This window comes from Trachemys scripta, chromosome 5, assembly GCF_013100865.1.
Source record: "Trachemys scripta elegans isolate TJP31775 chromosome 5, CAS_Tse_1.0, whole genome shotgun sequence".
In the NCBI taxonomy this organism is placed as follows: Eukaryota; Metazoa; Chordata; order Testudines; family Emydidae; genus Trachemys; species Trachemys scripta.
In genome coordinates this window covers 57,676,093-57,697,277 of record NC_048302.1, presented here as the reverse complement: position 1 = coordinate 57,697,277, position 21,185 = coordinate 57,676,093, and the positions used below count along the sequence as shown (strand labels likewise).

General features: G+C 38.1%; 1 protein-coding gene and 1 long non-coding RNA gene across 10 annotated transcripts in view; one reads left to right on the top strand and one right to left on the bottom strand.

Moving 5' to 3' along the window:
• Positions 1–7,261, bottom strand: part of LOC117877898 — a 47,710-nt gene extending 40,449 nt beyond the window's left edge. For all 4 annotated transcript variants that reach the window (XR_004645847.1, XR_004645846.1, XR_004645848.1 and 1 more), the window contains exon 1: positions 6,991–7,261. This is a non-coding gene — a long non-coding RNA (uncharacterized LOC117877898). The remainder of the gene's footprint in view (positions 1–6,990) is intronic.
• FBXW7 (F-box and WD repeat domain containing 7) overlaps positions 1–21,185 on the top strand; it is a 281,687-nt gene that overhangs the window by 175,799 nt on the left and 84,703 nt on the right. The gene's annotated exons all lie outside the window — the stretch shown is intronic.

The window sequence follows — 21,185 nt, the reverse complement described above, 5'->3', positions numbered from 1 at the left end:
AAAAGCCAGTGATATGTTTCATCTGCCGGTTGGTTCTGTTCCTCTTCTGGTTTATTTTTATGGGGGAAAATATCGCATGTTAAGTTTCAGTACAGTTGCTCTTAAATGTTGCTGTGTTGTTATTTCTAGCATATTAAGTATGGCTTTTTATACAAACTGCAATGAGTCTAAGAATGTTTTAGATTTGAGAAATTAACAACTCAACTACTACTGCATGCAAATAAACATTTTATTTCAAATGACTTAATGTAGTACTGAATTGTTGCAGAGTATGAATTAGGTGTGTACATGCTATGCGAGGTGTGTTTAACTGGAAAAATTGGATCAATAAACTCACTCATTTCCAATGCCTATTCTTTGAGAAAAAGAGCATCTCTAATGTACTGTATGTATCAATGAAAACAAGGGCATTTTATTTGGATGTTTTACTTTTTAAAAGGAATGCTACTGAAATTAGGAAACTGATAAAATCATGATGATAAAATACTTTACTTCATATTGGCAGCATGCAAATTACCGTGTCTGCTTAATTTAGGGCAAGATTGTGTCTGGTCCTTGTGGATGGAAAGGTTGCTACAAAGAGCAGCCTCCTTGTCCCTCTTATGTGCATCCTGTGTAGGATCCAGCTACAGTTACAGCCTCTTGCTTTAGAGGACAGCCTGGCCTGCTCGCTCCCTCCATCCCCAGATGTGAAATCCAATCCAAAGGGGATGGGGAGAGGGTGAGGCCTCCAGCCATTCACATCAATTCTCAGAGTGAGACCAGTGCAGCAGGGAAGTAGGCTGTACCTCCTGAAGAAGTTGGGTACACTGCCTCCTGCATGTCAGGAGAATTCTCTCTCTCTCTCCCTTCCCCCGAGGCAGAATTGTTCTCCAAGCCCCCTGGGGTGACGCAGCTCCACACCTTCTCTTGTCCAGGCTGTTTGCAATTTGTAAAATCTAGCCTTAAATTGTAAACTCATATCAGAGATGTGTCTTTGTTTCAATTTTAAAAAGTGGCCTTTTGTGACCACATATAAATAATACAGTTTATTCATATATAGTAACTGTAACTTTGGTCACATACACAATCCATTCAAATTTGTGTATTAATTGAAAAAAAAGTATACATTACTTATATCACTATTCATTGGTCTATGCATTACACATGGGTTAGGCCTGCTCATTCCACCATGATAAAACAGGTTACAATCAGCTGCTCTGAATTCAGATTTTCTCTGAGCTGCTATCGCACCAAACTCTGACCCCAGTTTACTGTTCCTCTACCTAAGAGAACAGATTTGTGATGAGTGCTCTTCACTACAGAACTTCAGAGTGTGAGAACTTCCTTCTATAAAGTACTGGGAACTTGACATGAATTGGAATTGCAGTAATTTGAATCTGTTGACCTTATTTTTAGAGCATGCTGAGGATCCTGTATGCTGAATCTGCAACCCTTTTGGCTTTCATCTAGTTCTTCTGTGTCAGTGTGGCCTAGTTCAGGCTGCCATTTTACCAGTGTTTCCCAGGCTTCACTCATCTGTAGAGCCATGTAATCCATACCACGAGTGCCAGTGGATCTTCAGGATTGCTTTCAGCTTCTTGAAAGAGTGTGTGTGTGAGTGCAGCCTAGCCCAGCCACTCTTTCTACTGGCTTTCTCAGCAATGCACTAGACTAGAGCAGTCTAATCCTCACCAGCAGTCTAGCCTTACTGTGCCAGCAGCCCATTCAAGTTGCTGATCTTCAGAGATAAGCCTGAATTTCTCTGCATTAAAGTCATCCACATGGATGTACCAGAGCAGTTAAGCATGGAAGTCAGAAACCTTCTCTCTCCTGTCGCCCTGTGTACTCATGTATGCCTTTCCACTATTCCATCTAAATACCAAAATTGTTTTGAAAATAAGTCTCAATAAAGCATATATAATTCTGACCACATTAATGGATTCATAGACCATAATTACATAGGTTCATAAAGGATGGCAATCACCAAATCCTGAAATCTTCTCCAGAATTCCCATAACCACCAACTTTCACAAGTATGAGTTTTGTTTGTGTGCTTGTTTTTCCCCCTCAAGCCTGAATGTCTGAGCCTTTAACATCAGAGATATTCCTTTGCAACTGATACATTTTCTATTAAAATGGCAGAAAGCTCCCATAACTCAAGCATGCAAGAGGAGTTAGGGGGTGGTTCACCTGATACATAGATCTCATCCTAAATTTTCTCCAAATATCTATCAGAAAGCTAATCCAATTACTTATTAATACTATTGCCTGAATTATTTATTCAAGTTTTCTGATATCAATCGCCTTATGTTTGATGTTTTCTTGAGAGCAGGGAAACTTCAAAACTTCCAGGGAAATTGTGACATTTCAGCCTCGTTTTGTTGGCCCTCAACAAACTGCCTTTAGGACTTCACATTTGTTTTGTCACCTCTTCTATAGTAATTATGTCTGATAGGATAAGAAAACTAGGTTCCTTAACTGACCGTTTCCATTTTCATTTTTTCCTTGAAAAAATATTGCTTATCCCAGGTCCTGACTAAGTGAGTGTTGCTACTGAGTTTAGTGGGCTTTGGATCAGGCCCCAGGTCAGGGGTCAGCAACCTTTCAGAAGTGGTGTGCCGAATCTTCATTTATTCGCTCTAATTTAAGGTTTCACATGCCAGTAATACATTTTAACATTTTTAGAAGGTCTCTTTCCAAAAGTCTATAATATATAACTAAACTACTGTTGTATGTAAAGTAAATAAGGTTTTTAAAATGTTTAAGAAGCTTCATTTAAAATTAAATTAAAATGCAGAGCCCCGGGGACTGGTGGCCAGGACCCGGGAAGTGTGAGTGCCACTGAAAATCAGTTTGCCTGCCGCCTTTGGCACATGTGCCATAGGTTGCCTACCCTTGCCCTAGGTATAGTCAAAAAGAACAGTGCATGACTACAAACAATTTTTTATTCCTTTTTTTGTCCTATGCCCTAAATATTTAGAGAGTTTCATATTTTGTATGTGAAATGGGCTTTGAAATCTCTTTCCGTTAGACGAGTGTGTGGAGAAAGTCAGATACCTTGTTCTTTCTTCAGATGGGATTTAAAAAAAAAGTATGTGAAGGTCTCCAGTACAGTCTATCAGCAGATCAAATGAAAACATAAGCATGCAAAGCAACCAGTAAAAACCCTTCTGAGTGCACCAAAGTATTCTCTCTGCAAGAGGCTTCTTAGAGTCGTGTGCTGAGAAGCATAGAACTTTGTACAGTGTGATTCGCAGTGCAGCCACAATGACACAAGTTCTGCACAAGTCCAGCAGAGAGCGGCTGAATTTAAAGGGAAGAACTGCTTCTATGGGTGAAAAATAAGGAAATATATTCTCTGAGTAATGTCCTGACCAGTGTCTGGCCTCCCTTAGAATATAAAATTACATGTTAAGGAAACTAGTTTTCTTTTTTTTAAAACATCATATGTGTATGAGTAACTAAAAATGTTCTGGTCAGCTTACTTGCATTTTAAATAAAGTGCAATCTAAGGAAAGTTAACTGAAGAAGAAATTAATCATTTTTCTTACTACATTTGTAAGGATGCGAAACACAGTGAAATATATTAGAATCAAAGGTTAGTATGAAAAGACTGGTTTGTAAGCCCTATGCACCACAGGCTCACCTCTTTCTCTGTTCATCTCTTAACTCCTTTTTCTCTCCCCAATCCCCATACTCTTTTTTTCCCTCCTTCACTGCTAGCTACTTCTCTTTCATTCTCACGTGAAGTGACAGAACATTGATTGGCCAGAAGCGTCTTCCCCCCTCCCCACATAGAAAAGCTTCAGATTTCTTATTTGCTCCGTATGGGACAGTGGTGGTTTCTAATGGGGTACCTCTCTTTTTCCTCCTACCTCTGCCCTCCATTTTCTCCACACAAAAACTGTGGCTGCTATCAGCATACATTCCTCTACTTACATGCTCTGAAAGAGGGCTAGAGAGAAGGTTGAAATGGCAGTAGAAGAAAAAACAGGAAGTTTCCATGGTTCACTGTTACCATATTGAAGAAATTAATTTTTTAAAAAGCCCATCAAGGCACCTCTTGGGTTGCACACAAATGCTTTGCACCTTCTGCATATGTTGTCCAAATACTCTTGACTAGGATGAAAGTTGAAGCAAAGAGCTTTCTTTAAAATTAACTAAAATGTTTGTTCACAGTACAGATTAAATTAATGTTCATACCCTATACAGCAAATAACACTTTTCCATTGCAGACTATTACACAAAAAATACATTAAGAACATAATGCAGTTTGCAAAATCAAACACTAAAAATGTAGGAAATTAAGGTTACCTGTGGAACCTTAAGGCATATCCAATATGATAGTCATTAATTACATGATCTCACTGTATTTTTGCTATAGAACCCCTGCACAGTGCATAGAATGGATGATGCTCACTTAATGAGCAGCTATTCAATATTTTGTTTTCTCCTCATTGTTCAATGGGTGTCTCCTCCTTCATCTTGGCTCCTCATCGGATCTGTCTCCTCTTTCCCCCACCCTCTTCACCTAGCCCCACTGGTCCTGATCTCCTTACTCAGCTAGTCCCACTTTGCACCCACTGGCTCCCTTTCCCCTCCCTCCACTGTTGCCTTCCATGGCTCCCGGTCTCGTTACCCAACCAGTACCAGTCTTCCCCACCACAGCTTCCAGTCCTAGTCTCTTCCGCCCCCAGGCTTCCTTTGTACTTATGTGCTTTGTGTTTTCATTATAGAATTACATGATTAACTATGGTAATCTTGGCTGGAACCATTGTTAAACAGGACACAAACAGCTTTCTGACTTGTGTCAGACATTAATTGCTGTTCAGCTATTTGAAAAGTTGTATAAGTAACACTTAAATTTTAGTTGGGTATATTTTTCTGCTGCTGTATCTTAGGTTGAAAAGAGCCTACACTTTAGATCTCTTGTGTTCCTTAAAATATTTGCTGACCAGCCAATTGGAATGAAAGGCTGTTATGTATAGGGACTGAGAGGCTTGCAGGACATAGTCATGTGTTAAGTTTGATCATATTTCAAAAAACAACTTCTCATCTTACTGCATCGTAAATGGATGTAGTTTTAATAATTTAAAAAACTATGCATTTTAATAAATTTTCATGATAAACCAGGTGGTAAGTTTCATAATGATAGACTGTTGGGTATAGTATATTAAAGTAGTGATAGCCTAATCCATTAAAAAATACTACTGTGCTGCATAAGTATGTATTGGATATATATGTTAAAAGAAGCTGTTGATATTGAGCAAGAAAATGCTACAGTAAATCCCAACCTTTTAATAATGTTGCTACTGGTATAATATTTAATAAAAACAGAAAACAGAGCATAATAAGGATTTTTGTGCAATATAGAGGACATAGAACCTGCCTGAACAGTCAACTTACTGAAACACTGGAATGTATAATTTTGTATATATGTGTACTTTACCAGTAAATCATCTGGGTACTTCTCCATAGATGAATTTTTGATCCTACTAATTTAATCCTTTCTATCAAAGAATCTCATTGTGGTTTACAAACGTAATGAATTAAGCTTGGTGAGGTAGAGAAGTACCCTCATTTTACAGAGGAGTAATAGAGGCACAGACGTTTGTGACTTACAAAAGTTCTCATGCAGCAAGACCATGGCAGATTTGGAAGGAGAACCCAAACCCTTTTAGGGGTTGTCTAAACAGGGAGCTATTGCTGAATACTGATTCCTGATTGACTCTTCCTAATTAACTTCATGAGGGGACACTCTTATTCCGAAATAAGAGTGTCGTTTTCTGAAATAGCGTAATCCATTTTTTTTTTTTTTTTTTAGCCAAAAGCTACTACATGAATTAAACTAATTTGGGGTCTGACACTCTTATTCCAGAATGTGTGTTCAGATATGGAGTTAATTAGGAAGAGTTAATCTGCTTTAAATTTGCACGCTACCTTATTCTGGATTAATTTTCATGTTTAGACAAGCTCTGATTTTCTGTCTTATACTTAAATTGATAAACTATGCTACTTTTCCTCCTGATTTGCCCCTTGTTGTTATTTCATATATTTTATTAAGCTTATGTATGCTATATTGCCTTGTGTGTGTTCCATAGATATTAGGTATCATTTTGTTCACAAATGCTCGATTTCTGTAGTTAATCTATATTTCTTGCAGTATATAATAAAGGTTAAAAATCATCTTCAAAGGTTAATTTTACTCACTTAAAGCATGCTGCTTTTACCTGGTATTTTATCATTTGATAGGTTTTCTTTTGCAGTTTAAATAGTCTTGTAGGCTTGTGGATTTTTACTTTACTTGTGGATCTTATTTTTAAATGGCTATTTCAGATCTATTGTTTGGATTACAATAATACCTAGAGTCAGCCAGCCAAGATTAGGGCCCCATTGTACTCAGCACTGTACAAACACACACAGATAGTTTGTGCCCTGAAGAGCTTTCTACCTAATTATAGGATGGGTGGGAGGAGAAATAGGGGCACAGACAGGTGAAATGGCTTGCCTGGTGTCACACAGCAGGACCCTGCTTGACCTGGGACTGGAAACTAGGTTTTCTGAATCACAGTCCAGTGCTCTATACATTGCATCTTACTGTCTCTCTGTGCCTTGGCACTCTTCCGCTGACATTCTCTCCCTCCAAAAGACAGAAAAAGAATAGTACAACAGATGCTACAGAAGGTATTCTTGGTATTTTTGTTATTAGCCCAACGCTTTTTACACACTAACTGATTCACTATTTTGGCACACTTACTGATGGGCTTGAAAACAATGTAGTAATTTATGTTGCTTAAATTGAATCTGCGTATATAGTGTTCAGAGAGTACAAATGATAGCCTTTTCCAAAGCATGTTGCTATTTATAAACCCTACCATAAAATTACTTCTCTTGATAGCAGCAGCAGCTGACAAGAATGCTTGCAATTTTGACATATTTGGTATAGCACCACAACATTCCATCTTACATTTCTACCATAACATGTTGTCAATTTCAGATTAAACTTACTTTTTTTTTTCTTTATAATCTTTTCCCCCTACAGAGTGTAGGAGAGATCCAGTTTCTGTAGCGGATGGTTTTCCTTGGGCTGTGCTCTTCTAGCTAGCAAGCATAAGTTCCTCAATTGCCTAGAATGTATCCTCTGATCAAGCATGTGCACACTGCTTTTTAAAAAAAATAAAGCTTCATCTAGAAATATGTCTTTTCTTTCCTATCTTTTCACACCCAGAGTCATTCTGTTCTGTACTGGCAGCTTTAAACTTAGACTACGTGCAGGACTGGCAACCCTTCCCTCTAACGAACTTTCATAATGTAAGGATAGGATTTAGCCTATTTAGGTTTTAGAATTTCTAGAAAGTTTGTTTTTTGTTTCTTTTTCTAGACTATTTAAATCATGAAATATATTGAAGGAACTGATTTTGTTACTTTGAGATTTTCTCAGCAATAAAATACAACTGTTATAGCAGATGCTAATTGGCTTTTACTGTTCAATGCCATAATATTTACCAGATTTTGCCCTTTACTGTATTTTTATACATTCATCTGGTCTGAGCTGGTGCAAAGTGTTCAGTGCTGGTACCTCTTCTCTTGACCTACATGTAATCAGAACCAGATACTTGTTCAGCTTCTATTTTCTTGGGAGTGAGGGATTTCTTCCAAATGGTGGTAATCTTCTCTTTGTTTTATGTATTTAGACTTATAAATTTGCCACTAACATAATTGCAATTCCCAGCTCATAATGATGTCAGAAATTAAGTTCAGGTTATCAAATGCAAAGATGACACATGGCAGAATGATAGTAGTGTTGAATAATAATATAAAATGGCTCGCAGTATAAACTCTCATAATCTAAATTTTAGTTTTAAACTCATGCTATAGTTTGAAATACCCTGATATCCAGAGGTCATTATCCACTATAAAAAATGACTTTGGCATTGATTGCAACTACTTGCATCTATATCAGGGCACTGAAACTCATACCAGGGACTTAAATATTAGTGAACATGATCTTTGCAATATTTGTTGTTGTATCCTTGTTGTTAACATTGTAATGCATTATCTGTCCTTCTAAAACTAGCAAGTTATTTTAGTCAGTGCTCAAGTCATATTTAATGTTGTCTGGCTTAAAATTGCAAAATGTGATTAGATGGAACACAGAGTTACTGTCCTTGTTTTATTTTTTCTTTAAGCACAAAAATCAGACTGGACTAGGGGAAAGTAAAATTTAAAAACAAAACTTCAGTGTAATCATACTGCTTTGTTTTAAGAAACTTTTACATATAGAATGAAAGAGAAATGTGGGTACATATTTGAAAAGTACATCACTCCTTATTTCCTTTTTAAAATTCTAATGTATTTAAAAGTATAGAAAACCCTATAAAACTGTTTTTTTTATTGTAATCTTATTGAAATTATTTTTGTTAAATAGAAGATAAAAATGGCATACCCCTCTGATTCTCTGCATTGATTTCCTTCTTATATAAAAGCTGGCTACCCGGGGGAAAGCCTTGTTAAAGTTCTTAGTCACTGTGGCAGTCTTGTTCCAGAAAGAGAGAAGCCAGGTTGGACCACCTCAGGCCAGCTGTGAGTTGGTGATTTGTGTGTTATGATTAGATCTGCTGCCATCAGTCAAGCCAGGTTGGTTACTGGCTACCCTAAAATCTTGTTTCAGAGCAGCAGCCGTGTTAGTCTGTATCCGCAAAAAGAACAGGAGTACTTGTGGCACCTTAGAGACTAACAAATTTATTAGAGCAGAAGTGGGCTGTAGTCCACGAAAGCTTATGCTCTAATAAATTTGTTAGTCTCTAAGGTGCCACAAGTACTCCTGTTCTTTTTCCTAAAATCTTGTTTGATTGATTCTGAGGCTACGTCTACACTACCATGGTAAGTTGACCTACGGTATGCAACTCCAGCTACATGAATAACGTAGCTGGAGTTGACATACCTTAAGTCGAGTTACCGTGTGGTCGACGGCAAAAATGCTCCTGTCAACTTATCTTACTCTGCTCGGGGGTAGAGTACAGGAGTCGGCTGGAGAGCAATCTGCTGTTGATTTGGCAGATCGTCACTAGACTTGCTAAATTGACCACCGGTGAATCGATTGCAGAGCGTTGATCCCGGCTGTAGGGTAGACATAGTCTTACGTGGGGCTTTATATTCAGGTAGACTATTCTCCTGTTACCTGCATCTGGCTTCATTCCTTGTCCTAAACCCACTCTTCCATTTTTTCTTTTCTTTTGGTTTTAATTAGTTGCCTTCCAAGCTAAGGTTGAAGCCACCTTTCTTCATTTTGGTATCTTACATAAAGATACACTGGTGGCTCATTGCTAAGTGCTGTGTGTATCTTGAGGTTTCTGGAATAAACTTTTAAATGGGTCAAGAAGAAATAGTTTTTCTATTCTAAAATGATGCCCCATTTGAATTTTGGTATACAGGTGAATGTTTTGCTTGTCTTGGGGATCCACACTGCATATTTTTGTGTTTAAGGCACAGTTTGCAGGCTTCATCTTGGCTTTTTCTGTTTAGGTAGAATTTGATAAAGTGCTTCTGTGGATCCTGCTTTCTGATGACATACCTTTTCAGCTGTCCACAGGCTGTGAGGAAAGGCCGGATAGCTTAAAACTATTAGTATGTGCAGGGAAATACTTCATTGTTCAACATATGGAGGGTGGGGAGGCACATCTGTATTAAAACCCAGCATAGAATGGTGGTCCAGGTCACAGCATGATTCTTCAGTGCTAAGGTCAGATCAGTAGTGGTAGCACAATAGGTCAGGTGGGACTTTTTTGCATCATTGGCTGTGATCCAGAAATACCTGTAAATTCTATATTAGTAAGGTTAAAAAAAATGCTAGCAGTCAAAATTTAGCAAGGGTTATCTACTTGGTTTTAGGTTTGGTCTCTTGGTAATTTGGTTATTTAAAGAGGAAGAAGAAAAAGCCATCACCAATTTTATCTTGAGTCTTTCAGTGTCTTTTTACTAGTGGCTTAATGTTGAGAAGTATGTGTATTTTTAAATCTATAACTATTATTTTTTTTACTTAATTTAATACTACATCTTAAATGAAATTAGTTTCCAAAGTAATGACATGAATAGTACTGATTTACACTCCAATAGAAATGAAATGTTTTTTGCATTTTGTACAAGTTGGAATACTGAAGTTATGACCATACTGGGACCCCTGATTAAGAGCGTCTCCTCACTTGTGTTTAGGTCTGGAGTGATAGAACTACCAGGAAAACAACACAAATTAATCTACTTTTCAGACGTGAAAGTAATCTTTCTTTCTAAAATCACATTTTTAGAAAGTAATTAGATACTCTAATCACTGTTGATTAATGGCAAAATGTGCTTTTTCCCCTGAAGAAGGTCTAGAGACTTTCAAAATACCTCAAATTATATGAACAAAGCACATGCATTCCCTGACATCTCAGTTCAGCATGCCTTGCAAATTTGAAATTCAGGGAGAGGAGGAGGTGAACCATACAAAATGTCTGCAGCTGCCACTGAACCTTCCCCTACCCCCAATCAAAATACTCTTTGGGGTATGGGAATGTGCACTATGCTGGGGACCAGGAGACCATGATTTACATTCTACAGGGAGGCTGCAGAAGCTGGTAATAGAACCCCGGGTTCTAATACGGTAGACCAACCCTCTGTCACTTAACCATGCTGTCACCCAGAACAAATTTGATAGGCACTCAGCTATTTTGCCTGTAAAGCAGGGCTACTTTTGTATGTGACTTATTGTTCCAGTGTGTAAAGCATTCTCTAGAGCTCATTCACCAAAAAAAAAAAAAGGGGGGGGGGGAGAGGAGGGGCAGCTCTGCCAGTTATTGTAGGTAATCGTGGAGCATTTTAGGAAAATTGTGTGCTCAAGGTCCAGATTTCATACCATAATGATGAGGATGTATGCACACAGTAGAAATGAGGGTTTTTTAAATATTTTTAAATACTAGGAAATATCAGGCATACAAAAAGAATGTTATTAAGGCAAAGTCAATTACTCAAAAGTATACAAGAATTAAGGTTGCTTGTGCAGCCTTAATTGTGCTCCCTTGTGCATAAGCATTATGATAGTCTCTACGTGATAACATATTATGGGGTTGTTGTTTTTTTCCCACATCTGGAGTGCGTGGAGCTCAGGGAACGAGGCAACTTGTTTTTTTTTTTCTTCCATCCTCATCATCTACGAATGACTATATCTACTGAACTAATCTAAAACTCCCAGCAGTGAATAAGGAATTATTGATTTCCTTATTGGCTTTTCTGTGGAGCTCATCATTGTAGTATCTGCGCCTAACAAACTAATTTCTTTGCAATACCCCTGTGAGAGGAGGAAGATTTTTACAGAGTAGGAGCTCAGACACAGGATTATTAAGTCCAAACTTGCAAGAGTCTCCACTAATTTTAGGTGCTTCAGTAACATAGGGAGCAATTTAGGACATCATCTTGGGCCTCGTTTGTGTGTAGTGTTTTCTTTTTTTAAAGAGGTACAGACATTTAACTATTATTCAGCTGCAAATCCTTCTAGGAAAATTGTTTCCTTTGGTTTTATTTACATCTATTGCTGTCCATTTTGTAAAGTAGCTTGAACTGCTAGTATCAAAATCATAACTGTTACGCCTGATATTTCTAAAGCCATGATTGCTAACTATTTCCTCTAATTTTGGTAGCACTCGTACTTGATCTTACTAAAATATATTCTTTAAATTTTTGCTGTATGTTTTATTAATTTGGGCAAAATAGTATTGGTCAGCCATTGCCATTGATATCTGAAATGAGTTGGTTACAATTGCTGCCATTCTTAATAATATCCTTTGTACTTCGATAGAGAATTTATGTCCCTTGAGGTTATTCAGGCATAATTATCCAAGCATAATCTGAACTGCAGACCTAATAAAATTATTCCTTGAAGAGATGTTCCCATTTAGTTTGCCCTCCAACTCACATTAGCATAGCCTCTGTTTGCATATGAATATTGAGATAAAAAATTATGAAACGTCACTTAATAATTGGGTGTGTGGGGAAACCCACCGGTTCTCTGGGTTTCTTAATTTAAGAACTCACTACTTAAACTTGTACAATATTAACTGAGTAAATAAGGATTTAAACTGAACTGCCTTGCGGTCTTGATTATGGAGCCAGGACTATAGCTATGTAATCTGTACACATGCTCATGTGTAATTTGTGTGTGTGTGTGTTTATGTATCTGTACACATGTATATTTTTTCAATTTTTTATATTTGCTTTTAATGCTTGTACTTTGATCCTGAAGGCAAAACACAACTGTAACATAACCTCAAAAGGCAGAGTTCTTGAAAATTAAAGCATATATAAAGCTAATTCCCAGTGCAGTTTTCTCAGTTTTATTTCCAAGTACTCTGTCTTTTTGAGGTTAAATTCTAATTGTATTTTGCCTTCAGAATCAAAGTAAAAAAACTTAAATCAAAATGATGAAAATTGAAACAGTGCCAGGTTTATAACTGTCGTTATAAAGAACTCATGTTTATCTTGCTGAGAAAATATGTAAATGGAAACATTAAGACTTTGATAAGCTATTCTATAATATGATGTGGTGAATTGTTATACAGTACTTTCTAATTTCATTTTTTTTAAATTTACTGGATGGAGAAATAAATGTAATTATCTATAACAGCTAACAAAATCAGAGCACTCATTAAAGTCATCATTTTCCTAATATGGAATTGACAGCCTCTGTATCTCTTGTGCTTTAGGAATGCACTGCCCAACTGCTTTATTCTTTAAATTAGCTCAGCATTATACATTGAGAACACCAGATCAGTGAGAGTTACAATAGAGAGGGCATACAAATATACACTCCCTTTGAACAATACAAATATGTCAAATATTGGGTGTGGCAGTCCAAAGTATGTAATGACGAAGATCACAAAGCTGCTGTCCTATTAAAAACTTAGTATGTATGACAACCACTGTGTTTTAGAAAGAGCTCTAGTGGTTGTGTACAAATATACTAAAATCAATCTTTCCAAACTTTTAAATTCCATTGACATCACTTAGGAAATATTATTCTGTATTTTCTTACTAGATAAAGTAGTTAGCATTCAAGAACATGCAGTATTAAAACTAATAGTTTAGGGTTACCATATTTTGTGCCTCCAAATGGAGGACACTCCACGGCCCCCGGCCCCGCCCCCAGCCCCGCCCAACCCCGCCCCCTCCCCAAAGTCTCCGCCCCCTCCCCTGCTTCCCGCGAATATTTGATTCGCGGGAAGCCTGAAGCAGGTAAGGGGGGTGTGGGGGGAGGAGGCGCGGCCCAGGCTGGCCCCCCGGCGTTTCCAGCCTGGGTCAGCTCGGGCCCTGGGGTGCCGGCCCCGGCCGACCACCCCTGGCCCGCCCAGCACTGCCAGGTGCTCCCGGCCCCGCGGGCCCGGCTCCCCGCCGGCCCGGCTGACCCGGCTCCCCGCGGGCCCGGCTGACCGGTTCCCCGCCGGCCCGGCTCCCCGCAGGCCCGGCTGACCCGGCTCCCTGCCGGCCGGGGTCCCCGCCGGCCCGGCTGACCCGGCTCCCCGCCGGCCCGGCTGACCCGGCTCCCCGCCGGCCCGGCTGACCTCCCGATTTTCCCGGACATGCCCGGCTTTTGGGGATTTCCCCCCGGACGGGGATTTGAGCCCCCAAAAGCCGGACATGTCCGGGAAAATCCGGACGTATGGTAACCCTATAATAGTTGTTTCATTTTTTGTCCCCCCTCATGAGGATGGTATTCAAAAGTGATGTCACGACATATTTGCATGCACTCTCAAACATCTTGGTATCTAATACTATATACATTTTTTTTCTTCGGAATACAGAAAAAGACACTCATGATGTCAAAATATCAATTTCTGCCAGAATATCATTTTGTTTTGTTTATTTTGACTTACAAAATGTGCTTATAGCTTTCAGCGGATTATGGAGATAAGCCCCGTGATACTGGTATAACCATGTCCCCACTAGGGGGCTGTACTGTTTAATCGCTGTTTCTAAACAGATCTATTTAAAGAGGTACAAAAATTATGTGTAGATAAGCTGTAAGGCCTTATCTGAATTGTTTCAGGGTTTATTCATTAAGCGGTTTGTACCAGTTTAAATAGATGGAGTTTTAAATTGATTTAGATTAACTTCTCTGGTATAGCGAAAGCTTGTACTAAAAATCCCTTCTCGGGACTTTTTCTCTTCCTTCTTATGTCATTTTTACAGTAACTTTTCAGTCAGCAGAGTTTTCCAACTGAAATAGAACCAGAATTTGTAATGTATATGTAAAAGCAGAAGGAAAAAAAAATTTCAATCCTTCTTTATACATCATAAATTACCACCCTCTGCCCCATTTCCAGGTCAACTTTAACATTGAGTTTTTGTCCTGGATATGGAGAAAGAAGGACAGAGAACATGGAAAAGATGTGCTTTTTAGGATGCCTATCTGCTAACTTATCTCATCTGGAAACTGTCTAGCAGTAACTTGTCCAGTGCTGGTCATCCATCCTTCCCTAAACTGTCCTATTTGTAGGAAGGCTTGCCATCAGCCCCTCAACCTTCCACACCTGGTCCCAGTCTTATCTGAGGGTTAAGGAAAAACGGATTGTCAAGTAGCCCCAACTCCCATTCCCTGGCTTTTTTGAGGGATACCTTTCTTTAAGTCTGTATCCAATTCAAATTTATCAGGGAAACGCCACCTTCCCCACCTGCACTGGAACAAGTATCTGCATTGGACACCTTCCACCTGCTAAGTTGTGACAATTTGAATCTTACTTGCTGACCTATCCAACTAGATTCTTGAGCTGCTGTGGGGAAGGCGAAAAAAAAAACATCTTACCCTGGCCAATCTGGAAGTGAGCAAAAAATTCCTTCTCAGTCCCAAAAAAGGTAACTAGCACAATGTCCACAGGCACAGCAGACACCAAAACCCAGTCCTGCTCTAATCTCAGGGTTGGGAGGGTTGGATCCCCTGTCCAGGGTACGTAATGCACTCCAGCCAGGGGGAAAGGGCTTATATGACCCCATCTCAGGTAGGCAGGAGCCAATGGGATCTCAGTTCCCCTCTAACCACCCGATTAGCTAGGATGATACCTCTTCTATTGCATCTCCGAACCCAAACCACAAGGAACCTGAACTCCTGCAGTGAGACTAGGGGTGACCATGTAAAGGAGCCATAGTTCCCCTGCCTCTGAGACAGCAATGGGTGCATTAGCTTTTCCTAACCGTTGCATCAGCATAGTTTTTCTTGTAGTATATGTGATCTCAGATTTAACAATGTAATTTCGTTCATTTTTTTTATATCATCACTGTTATAACTTAATAGAAACCCTTATTTTTGATCAAGGACCATGGATAACCGACTTGGCAGATACTAGCATAATAAAGCAATCAGTTGAAATTACTTGTATCCATTTGGTTGTCCCAATACAATTTTTGTTGTTTACTTAGAACAGCGAAAACTATAGTTGTATAGGCGATTATATTGTTTTGGAAACTCAGTAAATTTGTATTTCTTCAATAGTAGATGGTTTTTACTTCTGAAAATGTTTGGTAAAAATCCTCAGAGTTGACTGAATCAGGACTTCATACTTTGGGTGGAGAAATGCTTTTTCAGCTTTGTAATGTTAGTAGAATTTGTAAGGAAACTGAACGTTTACATTTTTATGGCCATGGGTAGATTTAGGGAAACTCTGTATTTGAATTAAGCAGCAAGAGATCAGTGCTAAATTCTAAGCCGAGAAATAGGCAGAATAGGAAAATATCTTTTGAAATACTGACACTTGTATCGCTGGATTTTGGGGAAAGGAGAGTATGAGGGGACTTGCTTAATTAAATCTCTGAAATGGACTTTTAGTTAGCCGAGCATTTTCAAATGCAATGTATGGTTTCTGTTCATTTATGAATGGGAAAGTTTGATCTCAGATTTCAAGTGTCTTTAATTCTGTGATAATAAGAAGTGCCACATAATTGACTCTCACCACACCTAAAACACAATTTAGAAATGGACAAGACTTTTTGATATAGTACTTAAAAGGAATGTTGTGGGTGATTCAGCGGTATATCACAAGTGGTTTGCTTAATCTAGAAATAAAACTTGAGCTGCTCCCTGTGTGGTCTTTGGCAGCGATTAGTCACTTTACGAAGGTTGCTTGAGGGAGATGGCATTTCCTGCCGCTCTGGCAGATGCTTCAGATTCAAAGAATATTTAGCAACATTATAGTTATCACAAGATGGAGAAAGTTAGGGACTGCTACTCCAATCAGAGATTTATGTCATAGATAGAACATTGCTTCATTGGCTGTGAATGAATAGGCACATAGAAAGTGAGACTGACATAAAACAGCACAGAAAACGAGTGGGTATAGCACTGAGCAACAGCAGCTAGATTTCCAAAATTCTGATTGGTGTCAGTGTTTCACAAGTAAAGTAAAAGGTTAGAGAAACACCCACGCTTTGGCAGCCAAGGTTTATGTGTACCTTAGATTATTTTACCTTCATAAGGCAAAATGAACAATACAGATGATTAGTCTCTCGATCATTAAGATCAAACAAGAATACAGCAAAAAAGCATTGTTTATCTGAGCATTTCATTTCTCACATTAAAAAACCCCCCAAAACCCAGTCTTTCATTGTACTTTTATGTGGTGGACAGTTAAGCTATTTTTTCAGCAACTGTTGATTTGAACACGTCATGTCTTCCTTGCAGTAGGAAAAATCAAAGCTGGACTGATTGTAGTTACTAAGTTATTACTTCTAGATACCACCAATATATAAACCGTCATTCCCATTCTAAATCCTTTTGTTAGCCTAGAATTAAGGTTGTAAATAATTGTTACTTAAAGGGATAAACCTTTTAAAATTGTAATGTTCACAAATGTAAGAGTTATTTCAAAGCTAAGGATGCACCTAAACAAATTAAATTCTTCAGTGATGGGCATTGTTACAAAAACTTATATAAATATATAGAAAAAAAATTAAAGCATGCCAATGCACAGGTAAGGTCACCAAAACAACTGTAACACAACTATTTGTTAAGTTTTATTCTCATTATTTTAAAACAGATGTCTTGGTTCCCTTGTGATCACCTCTTTTTTCTGCTTATGCATATTCAGACAAGGTAGCTTGAATTTAGCTATCAGTGCTTAATGTGGAATGGTTCCTTTTGGGACAGAGGATTGAGAGAGAGTTGGGGGAATGGTTTTGATACTCTTAGTGCCACTATTTATAAAATAATATATGCAGTTGGGAACTGTTACTTGTAAAAGTTCACCAAAAAGGAGTTCCCCTGATCTCAATGGAGGAGCTATAAGTCGTCTCTGGTAAACCTGATTATTATATACAGTATATGTATACAATGTCAGGGCAACAGTAGCATAGTGAAGTCAATATTATGTATGGGAACACCAGCTCAGCAACTGTTTGATGTTGCCTATTGCCCTTGAGGTGCCCCTCAGTCCTGTCCTTTCCTGTTACTGTGAATCATGTAAATTGTGTTCATGGGTTTGCAACCTGTCTCAATTTATTAATAGAAAATACATTATTTTGGGGTAGGGTGCCAATTTGGTGTCCATAATTAGGTAAAAGCCACACCTAATTTTTCCATTCTTACTCCATTGCTTTGTGTTGTATGCATTGTATGCATGAATGGGTATGTATGTGTATAACTTTCACCTAATCTAATAAGTCATGTGGCTAATGTTCCATGTTGGAAATTGTGATAATCAGACTCTACTATAGAATATATGAAATTTCGCACAGATTTAATGAGATGCATACAAGGAAAGAATTACAGTATATGATTTTTTTTTACTATATCTATGGTAACTAAGATAAATATATTGGAATCTGTTGTAACACTGAAGGATTTGGTAAGGCACATGTTATGGTAATGTTAGGTTTACTGCAAATAGTGTATCAACATTTTGAGTGTAACAGATGTGCCAAGTGATCATCATTTTTGGAGTGTAGCAATTTGTGACATTTCACTACTAAGTGATGTTAAAAAATGCTTCTCTTTGATGACAAATTTCTCTTTACCTTTTCATCATGTACAGTTTTGTGGATGAATGAAAAATAAAAATTATCAGTACACCTGGGGTGAGATCTTTACCCTGCTCTAGCACTGTTACTCGAGATAAGAGATCTAAAAGTCCTGGTTCTGCTTGGGGGAGAATTCCCTTTGTGCTGGCAGTGTGAAAGTTGGCTGTAGGGCTACGGTCCGGTGAGCCTCAGACAAGCCCTGTTGTAAAGAGCGTGACAGGGAGAGGAAGGGTATGTTGGGATGGAGAGACAGTGCAACAAAGATACCAGGTTGTACTGTGTGGACAGTTGCCAAAACTTAGATTGGCCCCTGGAAATGTCTGACTTGTGTTGTCCCCCTCAAAGTAGCTGCGAATCAGCATGGGTTAAAATAACCTCCCTCCCTCTGAGACTGAGTTCTGTCCAGCACCTCCTAGAGGTGCAGTACCAAATATCAACCCTGTTTTTAATGGTAAACTTTATTTTTCTCTACAATAAAATGTATATGGCTTGTATCGTCCAGTTTGTCAGAAATAGTGATCTTGAAATATTTTTGGTCTTAAAAAGAAAAAAAAAATTCCAGAAGTCAAAGTTAGCTAAATATTTTTCTATGTTCGTAGTCATTCTGCAATCTCTAGTCTTTTAACTTTGAATTTCATAGCACACACACCAAACAATACTATATTTGAAAACCTTATCATTCTCTCAGCTGCTAGTAACTTTTTTTTTTTTTTTTTTTTTTTTGTAAAATATGGGTTCTTATGTATTTTACCTACTTTGGAACAATAAACCATATTGTCTGATACGAGCAGTCAAAACATTTCACTAAACTGTGATAATTCAAAATACTGTTAGTAACCCGTCTTGATAGCAGTTTAGACAGAAATATTATGTATTCTTAGTTGCCAAAACCTGGTAACGTAGCGAAGAGTATTCAGTGACAGTTAACTAAAAATATCATTTAGTGTATGCAACTCTGAGAGGCCATGAAAACTTTGAAAGAATCTATGTTTTCGCGTTGCTGAAAGATGATTGAGCTTAATTGGAATATTTGTTTTGTTTTTAAGAAACAAATGTATTATCATTTATATTTCCCTATGTTTTCTGTCCAGATAAACTGCTCTGGAAAGAAATATTCTGAAATGTGCCAGATTGCAGACGTCTCACTGAATATTTTGAATTCACTTATAGTGTGTATTTTATTTATTTAGATATCTTTTGGCTAGTCAGAGAGATTTTTATCAAAAGAGAGCTGCAATTTTGCATATACATTTTCTGCATTGTCTCCTTCCTCTATTTTGACTTCCCTCAATTCTGAGCAACAAGAATTGGAGGCTTTTGCAGATGCTGATCTGTCATACTGGACTGATTCTTATATTCAGCAGGTGCAATCAATAACTCTTCAGTTGTTCATTGTACCCATTTTTCCTTTCACTACTTCAAATAGACTTAATTTTAATTTAGCAGTTTTTCTTTATTATAGCCTACAAACTGAACTGTCTTTTTGTTGTTGTTTTTAAAGAAAAGTTCCTTTCAAATTTGTGGTGGTTAGTCTGAGGTTAGCAGTTGCCTATCAGTAACATAACACAAATAAGCAGCAATCTCTAGAGATTAATGTTGTAAGTATGGGTCTGCTGCATAGTCTAGCATCATAGGCTCCTTTTGAATTAATAACTCAACCTACCAACCTAGTCCCTAAAGATAGCTTTAAAAAAATGGAACTGCTTTCTTCAATGCTATTAAATAATTTTCAAGATGATTTTTTTTGGAAAGCCTTTTGATGAATGTGAACCTTGAATAGCAACTTAGATGCTTAAGCAATCTTACTTGATTCACTTCACATCTCCAGTATATCTGCTGGAGCACTGGGTGTTCCATCTGTTCAGGTTCAAGCCCTGTAATTCATGAGGTTGCAGCCACTCCTGAACTTGTATAGCCTTTATAACAAGCCAATTATGTGAACAACTTTGCAATAACATGAAACCCCAGTCTCGTGTATGGCTGCATTGGTACCACTTCTATCCAAGGTGATTTGCCAGATTTAAATGGGCAAGAACAATATGCCATTATCATCTTTTATATTCTCCTCAACAGGCCTGGTTTGCAGATCTGACTCAGCTATCCATAGACAGACACTAGTTCCTTCCACCCATTCCCAGTCATCCCTCTTTTATTTATTCTGCTCCCTTCTCTCTTGGTAGCCCTTCATCTCAGTCTGAAGATGTCCATCTGTGTTAGTCTAATGTATCATGAGCTAAACTTTCAGTGAAGGAATCCTTTCTTCTGAATACTTAACATTCCTGCATGATCAGGCATTAAGTAGCATATTATGGTAAATAGAATTTTTTTTTCCTTTTTAGTGTCATCATTATTCCATCATTCCTGTGTCATATGCTCAGTTTGCTCCCTGAGAGTCTACAAATTGCCTTTTTGATATCCTGGGACCAACACGGCTACAACTACTATGCATACAAATAGATTGTCAGTTGCTTCTGCAAAGCTCTTTTGAGACCTAAAAATCTGTGTCCCTAAATTTCTGACCAATAAAATTCTGTTTGTAGTAACCATCATTTCTGCAAGGACTGTCAGTGAGCTTCAGCTCTGTTCTTCAAGCCCACTTCTCAGATGTTCTGTAGGATATCTGATGGAAGAAGAACATGCTCTAGGGAGAGGCTTAAAAGTTTTTCAACTGTGATTTTTTAAGCCTCCCAGTTAATGTTTGTATCCTACGTGGTTTCACCAGTTATTGCTGGTTTAACGCTTACATTTCAGGAGCCATGAGTTTTGGTTGTAGAGTTTCTGAATACTGGTTTTGTCTGAGTAATTCTTTCTCCATCCACACAATTCCCAGAACTGCTTGATTCATATCTTTACAAATTGGAAAAATCTTACCATAAAAATAAAAACATTACCAGTGAATGGTATTTCTGCTTTCTGATGAACCAGTCTGTAACAACCCTTCTGGGTTATATTGTTCATAGTGTAAAGTGTTAATCATTCTTGCAGAAGGAAGAGAGGATGAAAGGGTGCTGTTTTTATTAGGAGTGGGGGCTGCAGGTATCTTACACCATGTTCTTCTGTTTTTACTTGGTAAAGTTATTTTCTATTCTTGAACAGTATTGAAGTTAATTCCGCATAAACCAGGAGACACAAGGTAGGACCTAGAGCTCCTTGTGATAAAAAATCTT